We start from the raw sequence: 20,955 nt of genomic DNA on the forward strand, positions 1-20,955 counted from the left end.
GGTGTTCATGGTGTTTATTGTTGTCATTACTGTAATGAGGTCCAGCCCTGCTCTTTCTTGGCCATCCCTTGGGTTTTTGGGGTGTGAGTCACTGGAACTGGAGACTCCCTGTGACCTGTGGGCTATTACTGATGAGTGAATGGACTGAGTTGGTGTCAATGAATGAATGATGGGGTCTACTCCAGGTTCACATGTTGAGATAGTGTTAGGAGGTGGGGCCTTTGGGAGGTGATTAGGTCATGAGGGTGGAGCCCTCATGAATGGGATTAGTGCCCTTATAAAAGAAACCTCAGAGAGCTCTGGCTCTCTTTCTACCATGTGAGGATAAAGAACGTGGCAGTGTGCAACCAGGAAGAGGGCTCTCACCAGAGCCCAGCCAGGCTTGCACCTTGATCTTGGACTCCCAGCCTCCCAGAACTATGATAAATGAATGTTGGTTTATGGCATTTTTGTTAAAGCAGCACGAGCTGGCTAAGACAGTTGGATTTCTAGTTACACTGCTCACTGGCATTAAGAGTGCAAGTCACTAAGGGTCCCTTTCCTATAAGTTAAAATGGCCATGGTTACTTGTAATAGCATATAATTAATAGGGCTACCTTACTACACAACTCCAGGGGGTACCATTCACATAGAATACAAATGTAGTCTTGGAAACACTTAATTGTAATAATAGTACCTCTAGCTAATGGAATACTATGGTTATTAAAAAGTCACACTTTCAAGAAATGTTTAATGGTGTGAGAAATTAAGTATAGAAAAGCAGGATGAAAATTTATATATGGTATGAGTCCTATTTTGTTGAAAAATAATTGAGATTCGAAGGAATGACATCAAATGTTAATAGTGGTTGCCACTGACTGGTGAGATTACTGGTATCTTCCCTACTGCTCTGCAGTGTGCACATTTTTAATAGTAAACACGTGGAAAGGGAGGGTCCTTTGTTCCTCTCCATGCTCATCACTGATGGGGGGGCTCTTTAGTATAATCACCCTTTGACATTATTCTAGGAGCGGTGATCAGTGTCACCAAGAGAGAGCCTAGTCAATGTATGAGCTTCATTCTGGATTGGGGGGCACATGGAACTTGCTGGCCTCGGCCAGAGGGGCAAGTGTATGTCCCAGGATAGGGAAGGAGGGAAGCGGTCTGGCAAGGAGGGGTTTTAAAGGATCCAGGGAAAGTGAATTTTGTTTGCTTTGGCTTCTAGGAAGAAAAGCAATTTCTACGCCAAAGCACGGGTGGGATAAACGCCCAAACCAGGAGAAATGGCAGGATTGTACAAGAGGAAGGAGGAGGGAGATGAGAGTAAAGGCTTTTTTGGTTTCATTAGAGGTGGATGCTTAAGACTGAAAGGAGATTTGATGGAGAAGGAAAGTCCTATTTTGCACCGCCCCCACTCCCAGATTCCGGCTGTGTTTGTGATGGCCTAAGGGTAAGACCTGGTTTGTTTGGTCTGCCTGTGTCTATGCTAGCTCTCTCCCCAACAGCCTGGCCCAGCAGTGGCTGCATTGTGTACATGCTGTCTCGCACAAAGAAACAAATAAAATTGCCATAAAAATCATGATCCCTACCCTACCTACCTGACAGGGTTGTTGATGGGTCAAAATGAGATAGTAGGCATGCCGGTGCTCCGTCAGATGCAAATGGGCGTCCCGGTTAGCAGTGCGTTCCTGGCTGGGTCTCGGCTGCGTGTCAGCCTAGCGGCTTAACCCGGGGTGGCAGCCGTCTCTCATCCTAGCCAAGCCAGGTCCTCGTTAGTGTTTCCCGGTGCTAACAGGGCCGCACTCATTCTTGGCTGTTGACCTGGGGGTCAGTTCTTTGTCACTCTGAGTGCTGCCGCCTTGGGAAGATGGAAACTCACTTCTCAGAGAAGCTTTGCAAAATTCTCCCAGGCAAACAGACCCTGCCTGCCACGGGATTGAGCCACTAGCTGGGTGAGGAGTGGTGATGACCGTCTGTGCTGCAGGCAGGGGGACGAACCGTGTCTGGTTAAGGAGACTCCAGGTCAGAGATGAATCACCCAGTCAGGCTCTGTCTAAATACGCCCTTGGAAACAGATCTTTATTCCACCTCTGGCGCTGCTTCTGTAGCCTTGACATAAGATTCCAATTCATTGGAATTTAGTACGTTTCGAGGGATTTTTCAATAGCAACCACATGAAGGAACGGGTTGACCTTTCATTTATAATCCTCGTGTCATAGAGTTTAGCAGAGCTTAACCTATGTCGGTTGTGGTTCAAAACCATCTGCCTTGCTGTGGAAAAGGCAGGCCATGCTCCCAGTGTCTGATTTGAAAAAAAATAAATGAATCGAATGGGGAAAACATGCCTCCATTGCAAAAGGCAGAGGACTAGACAGGGAAGGAAGACTGTCCAGAAAGAAGAGGGGAACCTGAGTTGGGGATGAGGTTCTGAAGAATGAGCAAGACGCTGATGGGGAAATACAAGTGTTTGTGGCTCTTGGTAACTTGAGAGCAGCCCAGCTGAGCCCAAGTGATCTGATGGGCCATAAACAGAAGATCGAGAGCGGTGGAGAGGTCTAATCAAAGAGCGATTTCCGGCTACACCATGTATTCAGCATTAATCAAGATGCATGCGCGGATGCCCTGACACACAGCTCAGACACCCCTTCTGTGGGAAGCCTCGTTCTGTTACCTGCCTGAACCGGTCCCATGACTCAGTAGTTACCAGCCAAAGACAACACGGAGAAGATTTTATGAGAAGGAACTTTATTGCCAGCCAGCAAGCAAGGAACACCCTGGGTGTCTCTCCCAGAGCAGAGCGTTCCAAGACAAAGGATCGGCTTCGTCTTTACTCTAGGAAATCATGCATAAACATCAAGGTGAGCTTCCTAAGTGCTGGGGGGAACTTCCTGCGCATGTGCAGTCAGCAAACATGCTATACATACATTGCGTGCTCAAAAATAGTGGAAAAGCTCCGCCCCTGGGAGGAGATTTTAGTATTATAGAATTACTTACTATCACATTTGTAAGTAGGTTAGTAGAGGTTCCTAGAGGCCTGTTCCGGCAGCCCTGGGTGGTTTGAGCCGGATGAGCTCTGCGTTCCAACACAAAGGATCAGCTTCGTCTTTACTCTAGGACAGTGGTTCTCAACCTTCCTAATGCCGAGACCCTTTAATACAGTTCCTCATGTTGTGGTGACCCCCAATTTCATTGTTACAAATTGAACATAATTAAAGCATAGTGATTAATCACAAAACAATATGTAATTATATATGTGTTTTCCGATGGTCTTAGGCGACCCTGTGAAAGGGTCATTCGACCCCCAAAGGGGTCGCGACCCACAGGTTGAGAACCGCTGCTCTAGGAAATCATGCATAAACATCAAGGCGAGCTTCCTAAGTGCTGGGGGGGAACTTCCTGCACATGTGCAGTCAGCAAACATGCTATACATACATTTCGTGCTCAAAAATAGTGGAAAAGCTCCGTCCCTGGGAGATTTTAGTATTATAGAAACGTTTGTAAGTAGGTGAGTAGAGGTTCCTCGAGGTTCCGGCAGCCCTGGGTGGTTTGAGCCGGATGAGCTCTCAGTTTCCCCAAGTCATCCTTGCATCTCCCTGAGAAGACAGGTTGGGCAATTGTCATGTGAAGGATGGCGAAGGCACATAAGAAAGTTTCACGAAGTCTCAGCCCTTCTCTTAGCAAATCACAGGATGTGGTTAGCACACCTTACAGAATTAGGGTGATGTAAGTGGGCTTGCAGTTTACTCTGAGCAAAATTATGAATTCTAAATAAAAGGTAGTCTATGCCAGGCTCTCTGCAGGGCTATCTATGTGTTAGGTTATGGTTCTCCCGGCGGCTGGGAGCATTGCCCAGGGTGCCCCTCAGCTGTCAGCCCTCTTTGGGGATGGTCTCAGCTGAAAAAACTTGCCTTGCCCTGGGCACCCGGTCCAGTGCCTGATAGAAGAGCTGGCCGGGTGCGCTCCATCAGCTTGGTACAAACCTGACAGACATCCTATCTCCAGAGCGGATTTGCCTGAGGCCAATGCTGAGCCTGTGTCATAGCTTCAACTTTCCCTCTGCCCAGATCCCGCCTCCTTCCCCACCTTTCAGCGGGTGTTGTGCCCCAGAGCACCCCTGATCAATGTCCTGTTCACTAATCCTCATCTCAGACTCTGCTACTTGGGACCCCACCTGTGACAAAGAGTTATTTGGTACCTAGCTTCTACATTTATTAATAAGTGATGAGAGCAAAGATGCTAAGCTTTTGGTGAGTGCATCTATGTGTATTCTTATAGATGGAGATAATCAGTGGTGGATGGTCCCATGCATATGTTGCCTTACACGCCAAAGGGAATGAAGGCTGGAGCTGAAATTCAGGTTGCTGATCAGATGAACATAAAATAAAGAGATTATCCTGGATTATCTAGGTCGGCCCCATGGAATCACAAGAGGCCTAAAAGTTGGAAGAGAGAGGCAGAAGAGGAGGGTCAGAGAAAGATGTGATGAGAGAAGCAGGGTCAGTGATGTATTTGGCTGGGAGGGGCCACTAGCCAAGGAATGTGGGTGGCCTCTAGAAGCTGAAAAAAAAAGCCAGCAAATGAATCCTCCCTTAGAGCCTCCAGGAGGAATGCAGCTCTGCCAGCACCTTGATTTTCGTCCAAGGAAATCCAGGTTGGATTTCTATAAAAATGTCAGAGAATAAACTTGTGTTGCTTTAAGTGGCTAAGTGTGTAGCAATTTGTTGGGACAGCACTAGAAAATTACTGCAACTGTTATGACACTTTTGGGAAAGTGAAGGGTAATATGCATCAACCAAAAAAAGAGAAAATTCTAACTTTTTACTCCCCAAGTAGGTGCCAGAGTAAGGCCTACCTCTGAAATTCATTCTAAGGAAATAACTGAGGGAAAAAACCTACATACTTGGTATTAGTTAGAGCATTATTTTGGTACTGCCTCCGAATAGAGTATTAGCTAGCCGAATCTTGTTAATGACGAAAGCCAAGTTAAGACTGTCAACCATTGCAGAGCCAGCAGGCTGGGGGTATTGTGGGCAGGGGACATTCTCCAGGAGTTCTCAGGTTATATCATGGGTATTCCTACCCAGGTCTAGACAGGTCTGTGTATTTAAAGAGTGGAAGTCCTAGAGAACATGAAGGTGAATGAAAAAGACAAACTGTTTTCCTCTTAGGACCTTAAGAACTCTCTGGCTCATTTGAAGAGTTTTCATCAACTTTCTATTTTGTGGTTTCCTACACTAGTCCTGACTGCTCCAGAAATAAGTGCTTAATTTTGAAAATGCAGGCTACGTTTGGCCTTAGATCAACAGGAATAAGAACTGAAATGATGCATAATTAATTGCTTTGCACATCAATATCAATCTGCAATATTGATTGCTTAAATATTTCAGAACCAATGTTTTTATTTATCTATAGGTATGTGTGTGTGTGTGTGTGTGTGTGTACGTATATATCATATAAATGTATTTAAAAATCATCCAAACCACTAAATCTTCTCCCTGAATCTGGTGTTCAACTTTTAAGAAGGCCAACTAAACTTCCACAAAGACAGGGAAGAAATAGGGGTAAATTAAATGGAGAGGCTATGCAGGTGGGAGGGGAGAAATGTCTTCATGGCGGCTTATCGTGCTGTAATCCAAGTGTCTGAGGGGATACCACACATTTCCTCTTTTAAAATTTCACGCAGCAAGTTTCTACTTTGGGACCTCCCCCACCACCACTCCCCAGCATCTTAACTGATGAGCACTAAAATCTGAGCACCATTGCTTTACTCTTAAAAGAATGGGCTCTTGGGCCCGGCCAGTGTGGCTCAGTGGTTGAGCATCGACCTATGAAACTAGAGGTCATGGTTCTATTCCCGGTCAGGGCACATGCCTGGGTTGTGGGCTCGATCCCCAGTGTGTGGCATGCAGGAGGCAGCTGTTCTATGATTCTCTCTCATCATTGATGTTTCTCTCTCTCCCTCTCCCTTCCTCTCCCAAATTAATAAAATTATATTTAAAAAAATGGGCTCTCAGGTTTGATCTGCAAGAGATCTGGACTCAATAGGCCTCCTGAGGTTAGGCATAGGAATCTGACTTTAAGAATTTTTTTCTATGTTTTTTAAAATTGATTTTTAGAGAGAGAGAGAGAGAGAGAGAGAGAGAGAAGAAGCGAGCGAGAAACATCAATCACTGCCTCCTGCATGTCCCCCACTGGAGATCGAGCCCCCAACCTGGGCATGTGCTCTGACTGGGAATTGAACCAGCAACTTTGAGGTCCATGAGACGGCACACAACCAACTGAGCCACTCCGGCCAGGGCAGGAATCTGACTTTTTATCAGGCACCCCAGGAAATTCTGATTTAGGTGGTGTGTGACCTCCACTCTATGAAACTTTGCCCTGCTTGAATCCCCAACCAATTTCACCTGCAGGATTCCTTTGTGAAAGCAGCTGATGAAGTGACCTCCACCTTAAGTAGGCAGTTAGGGACTTTGCCCGCTAGGGCGTTGCCTGGGTTAATCTACTTCATAAATAAAGTCTTGGTTGCAAGTCCAAATATTTATTTCCTGTGTGGAACAGGAGAGAGCCCCTTTTCTATCAAGCCTCCTCATGACACGTGTTGGAATGGTGCGGATGAAAAGTGATTGCACTCGGGGAGATTTTTTATTATGTGATTTCGACTAACAAAGAGAAGAGAAAAATCCAATTAAATTCCAGGAAGGAATGACAGAGAGGGATCATAATGGAGCCATATTGTTCCAAGAAGGTCCCCCTGCCAGAGCAGAGGCCCTGGGCAGAGCTAACTCCACGGCAGACGGCTGGGGATGGGGGGAAGGTGGCCAGGAGACCATTGAGCAGGGACTGTGGCCACGCAGAGAAGGGAGTGACTGAGTTCTGAAAGACACGGGCAAAGGGTCACTGTGGTTCAAAAAATGCACGAGATTCAGAAACTTAATGGTAAAAAATGATTTTAATATAACGTAGGCTGTAAGATTCTGCCTTTCAGCCTAGACAGACAAGGGCTAAGAATGGAGTGTGCTGAACTATTAAACTCATTGTAACAGGAAAATGAGTGGTTGCAGAGCTGACAGAGGGCTCTGTGGGTCGGGGAGGGATTCCTGACTTGTTAAGGAGAGGGACTGACAATGAGAATGAGAATGGAGATGGCGAAGGGTAAGAGAATGATGACAACGATTTACACCAAGTGATAGGTGCACTTGGCAATGGATGGGGATTGAATTGGGGGTTCTGGGTGCGGTAGGACACAGGACTATGTTTTTGCCATGAGAATAAAGAGGCTTGGGGGACAAGAGACTACAGGTAGTAGGGCATTACTGGGGAGCACATCCTGGCACGTAGAAGGTTTCACATCAGTACTGGTGGAGCGGGCAGGGACCTGTGGTACCAAGGGATGAGGATCATGCGCTTCCATTGAGAAGAGCAGGAGGCAGAAAGGGACAAAGCCTATGGTAGGGGTGCCTTCTGGACTTCAGAGAGAGATAGAGGAGAGGATTTGAACATCTCTTCTTCCCAGAAATGGGGTCTGTGGAACTGCTGTGTGGTCGTTGATGGTTCTGCAGCCCTGGAGGATGAGGACCACCTCAGGCTTGGTGAAAGATGCTCTTGAATGTCCAGGTCTGGAGTCAACCTGAGGAACAGCTAGTCTCTCTCAAGTGCCCTGAGGTGCATAGCCTTGATGCCATTTGTTTTGCACTTCTAATAATAGCACATCTATAATAATAAAAACATAATATGCTAATTAGACCAGAGGACCTTCTGGATGAAGCAGGGGCTGCGAGGGAAGCCCAGGTCCTGGGTGCCAGAGGGAAGCCGGTGCTGGCAGCGGGAGAAGGAAGGCCTACTCTTGCATGAATTTTGTGCATTGGGCCCCTAGTTTCTAATAAAAGTAGTAGATGTACATTGCAAAACAATTCAAGCTATACGCAGGGCTTATAATGAAAAACAATGATCCTCTCCCCAACCTTCCCACTACTGAAACTTTATCTTTATTATTATTTTTTAAAATATGTTTTTATTGATTTCAGAGAGAGGAGAGAGGAAGGGAGAGGGAGAGAGAGAGAGAGAGAGAGAGAGAGAGAGAGAGAGAGAGAGAAACACCAATGATGAGAGATAATCATTGACCAGCTGCCTCCTGCATGTCCCCGACCAGGGATCGAGTCTGCAATCCGGGCATGTTTCCTGACCAGGAATCAAACCTTGACCTCCTGGTTCATGGGTCGATGCTCAACACTGAGCCACACCGGCCAGGTTGAACCTTTCACTTCAGAGCCAACCATTCTTTTGGCTGTTTCTCCTGGGTCTGGAGCATCACTTGATGTTCAGAGATGCCAGATGCCATGACCTATTGTATGGAAACACTGGGCCCAACACAGGATCCATCAGACACTGGGTACCCTCTCTGATAAGAGCAAAAATAATGGGTCTTAGCCAGGCAAGGGCTCTGCCATGAGTATGAATTTCTGATTTCTGGGCTTAACAAATTTTTTCTTGACTGATGATAATGACATGCCCAATAATAATAATAGAACAATTAGCATTGAATGAGCATTTAGTAAGAATCTGAAGAACCTGGCTATGTAATTTACAGAGATACCAGTAAACCCTTTTTTTGAGCTGATGAGACCTGCTAGAGACTGCATTTTTCATATGAGGGAATTCAAGCACAGAGGGAATAGATATATTCCCCAATCACTCTGGCAAGTGACAGAGTCAGGATTTGAGCCCCAGAATTCTGACTTCTGAACCCAAGCTTTCACCCTTCCTTTATGAATTCAGGTGATAAACCCATGGCCACATCACTGGGGGTGGAGGGGGAGGGGCTATGATGGAGCTCATTCTAGAACCAAAGTCTTCAAATTCCAAATCTTGGGTCCTGTCCAATGTACCACCTCCTTCTCATCACCTAATCTCTGAACCACTTCCTGAGATCCAGAACTTTTGAAGAATCCAAGGAAATTAAAGAATGAAGTCTGAGCCGCCGGCCCCTCCCTGGTGTACTTAAGTAAGCTGCTGAGAAAGCCAGGCCATTCATTTTCAGGAACAGCCTAATGATCACCCAGCAAGTCTCGTTACAGATGTGGTTCATCAGGCCACCTGGATATACTAGTGCAAAAAGCTCACAGTCCGTCTCGGGCTGATGGATTGCCTGAGTTATTAATACGGAAAAGGAGAGAGATTTACTTTCGGTAGTGGAATTAAGGTGCTTCAGTGCACCCTGGACCAGTTGTTTTAAAATAACAGGGGACCGAGTTTCTGTTGGAAAAGGACTTCATTTTTATTGAAAACCTACCACCTTCAAATGGCCGGAAAGTTGAAGAACTATAAAACTGTCAAACAGCCCCATTATTAAAAGCTTTATTTGACAAATCTTCCACTGCCGGGGTAACTCGTGCGTTTTCCCTCCTCTCTCCCAAGAAATAAAACCACTCACTTATGCAAACTGCTGACAAGGAATGGAAACAAATGGACTTCTAAACACGAACAGAGACACCCCAGCCCCTTCCTGCGGCCTAATGGACGGTAGAGCCATTCATAAATCTCAGGCCACTCGGACAGAATGGCGGCTCCAGGATTGCTCATTGGGCTCAGAGCTGAGGCAAATGTCCTTGTTGCTGGAAGGCTTGTCAGTGGGAGGGATTAAAGGGCAGGAAGGAGTGCTTTGCTGATACAGTTTTCTGTTGCTGCATCACAAGTTACCACAGGGCAGAGGCTTACAACACACGCATGTATTATCTCATGGATTGTGTGGATCAGGAATTCAGAAACAACTTGGGTGGGTCCTTTGCTTAAGATCGCAGGAGGCTGCAATCTGGAGGCTCCACTGGAGAAGGGTCCATGCCCCATTGGTGTGGTGTGGGCAGCATTCAGTCCAATTCCTCAGTGTTGTAGCTTACTCCCACCCCCGCCCTGCTATTGTTCAGAGGCCACTTCAACTCCTCACCATGCAGTTTCTTGCCACGTGAACTTCTCCCACAGCCACTGAATCAAGCAGGAAGAAGAGTCTCTGGTGAGTCCATTAGGAAGACGGAGTCTTACGTAATGGAGCTAGTTATGGAAGTCCATCACCTTGGTCATCTTCAATGGTTAGAGCAGTGGTTCTCAACCTTCCTAATGCCGCGACCCTTTAATACAGTTCCTCACGTTGTGGTGACCCCCAATTTCATTGTTACAAATTGAACATAATTAAAGCATAGTGATTAATCACAAAAACAATATGTAATTATATATGTGTTTTCCGATGGTCTTAGGCGACCCCTGTGAAAGGGTCATTCGACCCCCAAAGGGGTTGTGACCCACAGGTTGAGAACCGCTGGGTTAGAAGCAAGCCATGGTCTTGCCCACACTCAAGGAGAGGGGATTGTGCAAAGTGTGAATATTAGCAGGTGGGGGAAGTGGGGTGGAGGTAACCTTAGGGTCTGTCCACCATGTTTCCCTAACACACCTCAAGTTGAGGCTGGTCAAATTGAGTTTGCTTAACCTGAGCTGCTGGAAGAGAAAGAAGGAAGGAAAGAAAGGAAGAAGGCCTGTTTCTGGGGCGCTTTGGACAAATAAGAGAGCAGTAGTCCTGTTTTCGAATATCTTCAAAAGAAGGAAGGAAGCCCCTTTATTGCCCAGGTCTAATTCTAATTCTATATAATAATGAATTCAGTTTAAGTTTTATGTCTCCAAGCCAATCTGATACTATTCACTGAGTTTAGGGGTGCTAATATGTACCCTTAAAGCAGAGTGATTACCATTATGACTTCTACATAGTTTACATGGCTTGGAAAATTGTGTCACCAATCCTTGTTTTTGAATACATAATCTTCCCATTAAACAAGAACTTCCTTATCGACAATCTTTTCTGCATGTTCACTCTGGGTATGTTTGCTCAGAAGCTCTGATGAGCATTTAGAACATTATAACTTCTAAATGAGGGTCTAGTGAATTAGCATGGGTAGATTTTTTTTTGTGTGTGGGGGTCGGGGAGGGTGGTAAGTGAGTGAGCAGATGAGTTAGGAAGGAGACAAAGGGGGAAGGTACAGGCAGGGATGAAGGGAGAGGCACAACCAACCTTCTCACACACGATTGATACAATTGAGGGTTTCTCAGCCTTGGCTCTGTTGACGTTTTGGGCCAGATAATTCTCTGTTAGAGGGAGAGGGGCTAGAACAGCGGTTCTCAACCTGAGGGTCGCGACCCCTTTGGCGGTCGAACAGCCCTCTCACAGGGGTCACCTAAGACCATCCTGCATATCAGATATTTACATTACGATTCATAACAGTAGCAACATTACAGTTATGAAGTAGCAACGAAAATAATTTTATGGTTGGGTCACAACATGAGGAACTGTATTTAAAGGGCCAGAAGGTTGAGAATCACTGGGCTAGAATGTTTAGCAGCATCTCTGGCCTCTACCCACTAGGTGCCAGCAGCACCCACCCCAACCTTCTCCAGGCTTTATCAGATGTTCCCTGGTGAGGAGAACAAAATCTCCCTCAGTGGAAAAGCACTGATGTAATTCTAACATGGAGTAAATGCCATTGATTTTTTTCAGTGGCTTGAGTTGTTTTACCTGGACCAATATATAATTGTTTAGGCTTCACCAACGCTAGAACAATCTCATGGGCTTTGTAGTTTTGAAGGTGGGCATTCTAGTGTTTGAATCCTGGCTCTGCCACTTGCAAGCTGTGAAACGGGGGACACATTTAAAAAATGACCTCTGTTCTGATCTTCTTATCTGCAAAATGGAGCTAACAACTCATCTAGCTGCTGTGAGTACAAATAATAAGTGTAAAACTCATGGCACAGGGGTCCTGTGCAAGATGCTGCACAATGTGAGTTTCTTGCCGCCTTTAGAATATTTAGACACTTGGGCTATCTCAGGGTGGCCATTTTCTTCCTTCTCCCCTTTTTTGATTTAGGATCTTGTTGGGGTAGAATGGGAGGGTCTTAACTGTGGGCCCAGTGGCCTTGCTCCGGTGAAGGTGATGGGTAGGTATTGGGACATAGGGCAGGCCAGTTGGGATGAGGAGAGGAGGCATGTTCACAGGTGATATTCACATGTCCTCTGTCACTGGGGGTGTTTCTCCATGATGACATTCCTAAGATCTCCCATCTTTCCTCCTAGGGGATCTTAGTGTCTGCTAGCTGTAAACTAATCCTTATGATCCCATTGGAAGGGAAGTATTTTCATGCATTAACCCATCAGGCAGTATATATGTATTATTGTAGTTAAATATGCATAATGTAAAATGTACTATTTTAACCATTTTAAGTGTACAGTTCTGTAGCATTCAGTACATTTACGTTATGCAACCACCACCACCATCCATCTCTGAAACTCTTCTCATCATCCCAAACTGAAACTCTGTCCCCATTGGACACTAACTCCCATTTCTCCTTCCCCAGCCCCTGGCAACCACCATTCCACTTTCTGTCTCTGTGACTTTGACTGCTCTAGGAACCTTATATAAGTAGAACCACAAAATATTTGTTGTTTTTTTGTGTGTGTGTGTGACTGGCTTCTTTCACTTAACATAATTTCCTCAAGGTTCATCCATGTCGTAGTATGTGTCAAAATTTCCTTCCCATTAACTTGAAAAATATTCCTCTTGGCTCTGGCTGGTGTGGCTCAGTTGGTTGGGCATCGTCCTGTGCACTGAGGGGTTGTCGTTCCAATTCTCGGTCAGGGTACATGCCCGGGTTGCAGGTTTGATCCTCGATTGGGGTCAATTGATGCTTCTTTTTTCATGTCAATGTTTCTCTCTCTCTCTCCCTCCCTCTCTTTCTAAAAATCAATAAAAACGAAAAATATTCCTCTGTGCGTGTGCATGTGTGCGTATTACACTTTTTTTTTATTCATTGATCTGTTGATGGACACTTGGGTAGCTTCCCCCTTGGGGCTATTGTAAATAATGCTGCTATGATAATGGATGTACAAATATATGTTTGGGTTCCTGCTTTTACTTCTTTAGAGACTATACCCAGAAGTGTAATTGCTAGATTATCTGGTAATTCTGTGTTTACTTATTTATTTATTTTTTTTGAGGAACGCCATCCTGTTTTTGGCAGCAGCTGTGCCATTTTAAATTCCCACCAGCAATGCACGAGGGTTCAGATTTCTCCACAACCTTGTGGTTTTGCTTTGCATTTCCCTAATGACTCGTTTTGTTGAGTGTCTTTTCATGTGTGGATTTATATGTTAATAAGGGATTTTGGAACACTTCCTAGTGGAATTTCAGGCAGAGACAATTTGGACAGTGGGACATTCCCCGTTCCAAATGCCCCGGTTCCGGAAGGGCATGCGATGCCGCTTCCTGCCTCCATGCGGTCATTCCTGATGCTCCGGGCTCTGAACACTCTCCAGTATAAGCTCTGCTCATTCATCTTGGTTATCAAGTGATATCCCGCCTACAAAGTCTGCTGAGGGAAGCACGGCCAGCTGCCATCTCTTTAATATTTAGAGCTCTGCCTTAATAAATCCCAGCTCTTCCCGCGTGCTGCTATCTGCACTCATGGTCTCCAGTTTTCTGGGAATTCAGTGGGATGGCTTCTTATCTGTTAGCTTGTCAGAAACAGGCGCGAGGACAATCAAATGTTCATCTATTCACATCTGGTGTTCTGCGGGGAGCAGCGTTTAGACCCCTACCGTGTTTAACTGTATAAATGGTTTCTATCTATCATCTAAATCAGAACTGCTTACGTGCAGAGCAAAGCGCATCAGATAGAGAGCTACATGGGATTGGTATTGGGAGGGGGCAGAGTATCTGCCCTCTTGGAGCATTGGGAACTCTTAGAATTGTCAGCATACTCCTTCCTGACTTTTTCTATCATGATTCTTAGTTAAAGTTTAGCTTTTAATCGTTGCATTGTGTGATGCATATGTATGTGTGTGGGGGGGGCGCGTGTGTGTGCATGCGTGTGCGTGTACATGTGTGCATCCATGCCCATGTGTGCATCTTTGGGTCTCTGTATGTCTGCATCATGTATTTCTTACCGTGCCTGCCTGTATTTGCATGTATTTGCATCATACATCGTCTCCTGCATGTTTATGTGTTTCTCGGTGGATGTGCTTGTGCACGGTTTCATGGTGTCTGTATGTGACCCTGTGCTTACTTGTGACATCTGTCTGCTTGTCTCTGTGTCACTCTGTGCAGGCACCAGCCTGCAAATCTGTGTGTGCCTGTGATTGGCTGCATCTGTGGGCCTCCCTCTGTTATGGGCTCAGCGTGTATGTCCAGGTCACGTGAGTCCTTTCCCTTCCCACATGGCCCATCTCTTTCTGTGGATGGGGCAGACCATCCATTTTCAAGCTGGAGGACAATTATGGGCTTGGCATGTGGTGGCCCCGGGCAGCTGGCCCTGCGATGCATCTGAGTCTTGGTTCTAGGGCCTCCTGGGGCAGCTCCCACCCTCAGCTCTGGGCCCTGTGCGGAACACACTATTGGGGCCGAATACTCGTGCTGCAGTCAATGCCTCCTCTTTGTCCTGCTAACGAGGTCTGCACACAGGCGCCTCCCCACCACATTTCCTGGTAGCCGCAAAGGAAGGTGCTTGGAGGAGATGGGACTGAACGAGTTAAATTCTCCTGTGAGCTCCAGGTGGCTCCCGGCCTGGAAATCTCATTGTTTGCAGGACCAATGGCACAATTTAGTCTGTTGACCAAGTTTCTGTCTCCTTGTTAACCAGCTTGCCCTTCCCTCTACCTTTGTTTCCCCCTCTGAACTCCTAAGGAGTTCATCATTCATTGCATTATATCCTGTCATCAAGGATGGTGACAGCATTGACTATTATCACCACCGCCGCCACCATATCATCATCGTCACCTGCTTTCTAGGCTTACGTGGCACTTTCTAGAGTAGAAAGGCCCAGGGCTTACACACATTCCCTCCCTATGTTCATCCAAATGTTCAGCCCATGACACAGTAACGTAATTTCCACATTCCCAGAAGCAGCTGGTCTTGACTGAGAAAAAACAAAGAGTCCGACACAATGCCAAGCCCTCCACACGAGTTAAAGGACTTCATAGGCAGCACAACCCGAGGGAGTAGATATTGTGATTATCTCTATGAAACAGGCAGGAAAGTGGATACCAAGAGAGGGTAAGCAATCTGAGGTCGCACAGCCCGTAACTGGCGGAGTCAGGGAAAGAACACAGACCCTTTGGATGCAGAGCCCGTGTTCTCAACACCTCTCAGTGGGACTCTGCGATCTGGCCAAGCCCCAGGGTTGTAGCTGGTCTTTCCCCCTTGACTTGCCTGGGCCAAGTTCACGGAGGGCTGTCTTAACTTTGGATAGTGCCTGGGCTGCTCCGGCAGAACACCCTCTGTCCAGATGTCTCCCTGTTATTCCAGGTTGACTGTGGATTCTCTCTCTCTCTCTCTCTCTCTCTCTCTCTCTCTCTCTCTCTCTCCCCCCCCCCCCCCCCCCCCCCCCCCAGAGGTCTGGGGCAAGAATTTTGGTGTCATTTTTCACCCCTCTTTTCTCATGCCTCCCGTCTGACATGTTACTGAACCCCGCCAGCTCCATCCTCCCACTGTATCGAGAATGGACCCACTGCCATCGCCTGCTGCACATCGTCCTCATCTCTTTTCCGGATATTGCAACAGCCTCCTAACCGTTCGCCTCCGTGCTGCAGTTCCCTGTCATCCATCCTCCGTACTGAAGCCACCGTGGCCATCAATCCTGAAGCAGTAAGTTAGGTCACGTCACTTCTCCCCTCTGAGCCCTCAGTGGCTCCCAGCTCATCCAGAGTAAAAGCCAGACTCCTTCCTGCAAACCCAAGGGATCTGACCCACGGCACCTCTGTGGCTCATTAGCCATCCCTTCCTCCTATCCCTCCTTGCTCCGCCACATCGATCCTACTCCTGGAACACAAACACACCGAGGTCCCAGCCTTCCCGGCGGCCTGCACTGCCCTCCCCCATGCCTGCCGGGCTGGTTCTCTCCTCACTTTCTTTACTCAGTGGTCACATAACTTGCCCTAACATTCCAACCACTTCTCACCGATTCAAAGCCCACGACTTTTCTTTCTTTTGTTTCTTTTTAGCTCTTACGACTGGCATATATGACTAGACATTTTGTGCATTTATCTTGTTTGTTTTCTATCTCTCTGCTAGCAGGGCACAGGGATTGCTGTCTGTTGATTACTGCTACCCTATGTACTTGGCACTTAGTTTATATTTGCTAAATGACAGTATCTATGGCATCGCAAGCATGTAATACAAATTTTAGGTTTTGTGTGAATTTTTATGAGTTTATTTGAGCCAAACTGATGACATATGTCGAGGAGCAAGATCTCAAATGCTCTCATGTAATGCAACATTTATAAAGTTTAGGAGGGAAAACTTTCCTCCCCACTCCTGGCCTTTAGCCCTGCACTTGCTCTCTCAGGAAGCAACAGCCATGTGGGATCACCTGTATCCTTCCCGAGATATTCTACAGAGACAAACATCTGTGTGTGTCTCTATCTCTATCTCTATCTCTATCTCTATCTCTATCTCTATCTCTATCTCTATCTGTATTTATCTCTATCCTTGTCCCTGGCCCTCTGCCTATTCCTGTACCTAGTCCTATCCCTCTCCCTCTCCCTATACGTATCCCTACCCCTGTCCCTATCTCTGTACCTATTCCTATCCCTGTCTATCTATCATCTATCTATCTATCTATCTATCTATCTATCTATCTATCTATCTATCTATCTATCATCTGTCATCTATCTACCTATCTCTATATCTATTTCTGTAACATCATATACTGCTGTTTTTCACCCTTCTTTTTTTACCAGCATCTTAGCAATCCTTCCACATCTGGACATTCATCTCTGTGTACCTGTACGAGTGTGCATGTGGTGTCTCTCCAGGCCCCCACTGATGGACTGTGGGGCAGGTCCCAGTATCTGGCTCTTGCAGACGCGACCACAATGAATAATGCACTGCTTGCATCATTTCTCACAAATGCAAGTGGATCCGTGGATGGATTCCTAGAAATGAAATGGCGCTGGCTTACTTAAAAACAAAAATCAATGCTTGGCAAGTTCGGCTTTCTCGAGAGGGGTGTTCGTGGCCATGCTGATGCAGAGAGTAATGGTGTAGTGTGTTTTATAATGTCAGAATTTAAAATCGACTCATAAAAAATAAATAAAAATAAAATAAAATCGACTCATTATGCAGTTAATGGAGAATTCACAGTGACTGCTAAATCGAAGCCCGACCCTGCAACCCCCGCTGCCCCGCCCCCCACCTGGAGAAGGTGCCATGGGTCTCAGGGACCATAAATGGCAGAGAGGCTCATGGGTTGATTTTCTGTTAACAGCAGCATCAAACCCAATTATCTTTAAAAGCAGCCCTGGGGTCAGGACTTCTCTTCCATACTCTAAATGTCTCTCATTTTGACTTTGCCTATTGTCTCAGGGTTATTTTTCCTCTTTTTGTGCTGCCGGGTATGGGAGGTAGGGTGGGGTGTGGTTAGCGGGGCTGCTTTCTACAGCAAGAGACAGGGGAGAGAAAGGCGAAAGTGTGAACGCCAGCCATGCTTAGGCATCTTGCGAACTTCGGAACATTACAGTTTCCCTTTCGGTGAAATGGGGATAATGATAGCTACTCCTCCTGGGCCTGATCCGAGGCTTTAATTAGTTCACGTATTCATTTGTTAAAAATATTTACTAAATGCCAACTATGTGTGAGGCACAGGGAATGGAGACAGAATTCACAAAATTCCCTGTCACATGGATATTGTTAGCATGTGAAGTGCTCTGTGTTGTTCTGGCACCTAGTAGGGCTCCATGCATGAGCGCTTCTGGCGTTTATCCTCACCACAAGGCAGAGAGGGACTCTTTCTGTTTGGGAGACTCGGGGACTGGGGGAGGCATTGAGTTTGCCTTGGATGATGAGGACCTGGTCCCCAGGAAGGGAAGGGCGGGTGGGTGCTGAGACTTCCCGGCAGAGGAAACAGCGTGGGAAAGGGTGTGGAGAAGGGAGGACAGTAGGCTGTTTGGGGTGCATCTCCCACCCTGATGTGCTGGCCCCCAGAGCTCTAGGTTGCCCCTAGCGGTAGCTGAGGACAGATGGCATGGCTCACACCCGGATGGATTTCCTGTTTCCCAAAGGGCAGTTCTTTCCTAGCTTGGATCTCAGCCCCAGCATTTCTGACCCTTTGCTCTCACGTCCTACTGCGCTTCGTTCTCCATAAGAACCCGTGTATTCCCTCCACGCCTTCCCACTCTAGGACCTGGCATTTCAGCGAAGTAACCCATGGCCAGGCCAACGTTGGCTCATGCGTGTTCTTTGTCTGTTTCCGCATGGCTTTTAATCATTCTCTTTTGCTTTGATAAATGAGCCTTGGCTTCTCACCACTTTCCTGAAGACCCAGGCTAAAAAAACATCCTTTCCGGTAGCGATTGCAGTGGTGAGGGAAAAATGAGCCTCCTCTATAGTCAATAAATCACTTTGTCACCTTAATCTTTTATTGATCTCAATAAAAGTTGTATCTTGTTTCTTAACAAAAATCCACCAGGGAAGACATGGTACAGGTGGGGGCACGATGGAAGTGGTGGTCGGGCCATCACCTCCCATCGTTATTTATAGGAGAGCAATGGATTTGAGGGGGTCAAGGGGGGGGGTGAGGCAGGAGACTAAGAAACCATTCCTGCAAGTGATGCATCATATTTTAAGAGACACACTTGACTCCAGGTAGCCTACTCACAGCCAAGACTCTGAAGCTGTATTTTATGCAGACTCTTATAAACAGGTCATAAACATCCCGCTTCTCCAAGTCGGGAAGGGAAAGGCTCTTTCTTGCTTGCAGGTAATGCATCTGTGCGGTCAGTTAAATTTGGAATGTGGCCATCATTGTGCCGAGACGGGGCCCGGGCTCGGGGGGAGGATGATCAAAACAGGTTACTTACTCATCAGGAATGAGTAACGTTTCATCAAGGCATGGAATCAAGCTTTCGTTAAGTCTTGGGATAAATATATTTTCCCCTCGGTGCAGAGGTAAAGACAGACTAATAAAAATGATCTCCAGTGTTAATGTTTGTGTCTTGCTCATATGCCCCGAGGGTGTGGATAAAGGGAGGGTTTGGTGATTTGGGCTTAAAAAAAAATCAGGGAAATAGAGCAGTGCGCACACACAATACTTTTCTTGTTTGCCTACTTTTTTTTGTAACACTTAACGCATTGCCATCTCTGCCAGGGTTTCATGTCTGGGGCCAGTTTTTTTCTCTCACCACATAGCCTGTGATTTCCTCTGCCATTGTGTTAACCCACGTTACTGTAGGAATCAGGCAAGGTCCCTCCCCACCCCCCAACTTCATGGAGTTTACATTTCTGGGTGAAGCAACACACAACTAAAACACAAAGCTTATTACATAATAGGTGCTCAGAACATGGAAATTCAAGTTTGTTTCTATTTTCTTCATCTGGTTGATGGTTGTCATAGCACTTCTGGGTGCACAATTGTGTGTGTGTGTGTGTGTGTGTGTGTGTGTTTGTATTTACGGTTCATAGCTCTTAAAGGAAAGATCTAAACCAAATGATCTTCAAAGACCAATTTTAACACTTGGTATAAGAACAGCTAACATTAATTGAGTGTGTTCACTGTGTCAAGCACTCAATCTTATTAATAACAGATGGACTTGATTGTGTGCTTATTATGCGCCAAGCACATAGTACTTGCTAAGTACTTCTCCTGTATTCATCTTTTACTGTTCATAAAGATGCAGGTACTAATTCTTGTTTTACCTCGTGTCCTGGAGTTTAAGAAGCACATCCCACGTTCCCCATCGAAAATTGCAGAGTCCACTGAGGAGCCCAGGCAGCCTGGCTCTGCAGTCCATGCCCCTCCCACTCCACTCTTCTTCATCTCCCTCTCTCTCTTTCTTTTTCTTTTTTTTAAAATTTAAGTTCTTTATTGTTTTCTTAATCTCTTTAATATTTTATTAGCTGAATCCTCCTAAAGGTAAGACCCTCACTCATATTATTTCAAGCAACCTGCCTCGCATCTTTCATCTCTACCCCAGGAATGGGATATGTTCTGGCATCAACTTGCCCAGGATAGGATTTTGGACAGGAACTTGTCTAGGATTTTGGACAGGAACATGTCTAGGAGTTTGGACAGGAACATGCCTAGGATTTTGGACAGGAACATGTTTACAACTTCAAGTCTGATCTCTTTCGATCTCCTGGACCTCAGAGTCCATGAGCAGTGGCTGAGTCCTTACGACTGGGTATCAGCGTTTCAGTGTGGATGCTACGTAAGCGTGTTTGACTGTGAGGAGGAAAGATTCTCTGTAGGACCTACCCAAACACCGATTAAAGGGAAGATGCAGCAGGCCCCCAATACAGTGCTCTCCCTGGACAGCATCATCTCCTCTTATCTCTTCTCTGATCTACTGAGTAGGGTGGGCTGTGTAAACTAATTAGCGCATTTAGCCCGGGATATTCCAGAGAACAGAGAAACGATGCTGCCGGAAGAGTTTTGATTATCTTTTTCTCCCCGTGCAGATGCAGGGATTTACCCACTTGCAGATTGTGGAAGCCCAGGCCTGTGCACATTTGGCGAAATATAGAGCACTGCATAAAACAAAGGGAATTGTTAGTAAAACAGATGCAGTGTTAATTGCGCTTGTGAGAGCAGCATAAATAAAACAATGCACGTACTAGAAAATCTTTTTATGATGCTCAGATTTTACAGAACTGCCTTTTCTGCAAAGGTAAAGAAAAAACAATAACAGGAGTACTAGAATCACATCTCTTAGAAATTATTCAGACCGATGCTAATGGAGTCAATAATTTTTAGTGTCTTATTCACTTTTTTCATTCCACAAATCCTTGATGAAGGCCTGCTCTACAATAATCCATGTGCTTGGTGCTGATGCTAACAAAAAAAATCCCTAGCCCTTGTCCTCAAGGGGCTACAAGTTTAAGTGCCACATCAATATTTAGGGCGGTGGTTCCCACTGAATGGGGTGTGTGGGCAAAAAGGGATTTGATAATA

This window comes from Myotis brandtii, unplaced genomic scaffold (assembly GCF_000412655.1).
Source record: "Myotis brandtii unplaced genomic scaffold, ASM41265v1 scaffold397, whole genome shotgun sequence".
NCBI lineage: Eukaryota > Metazoa > Chordata > Mammalia > Chiroptera > Vespertilionidae > Myotis > Myotis brandtii.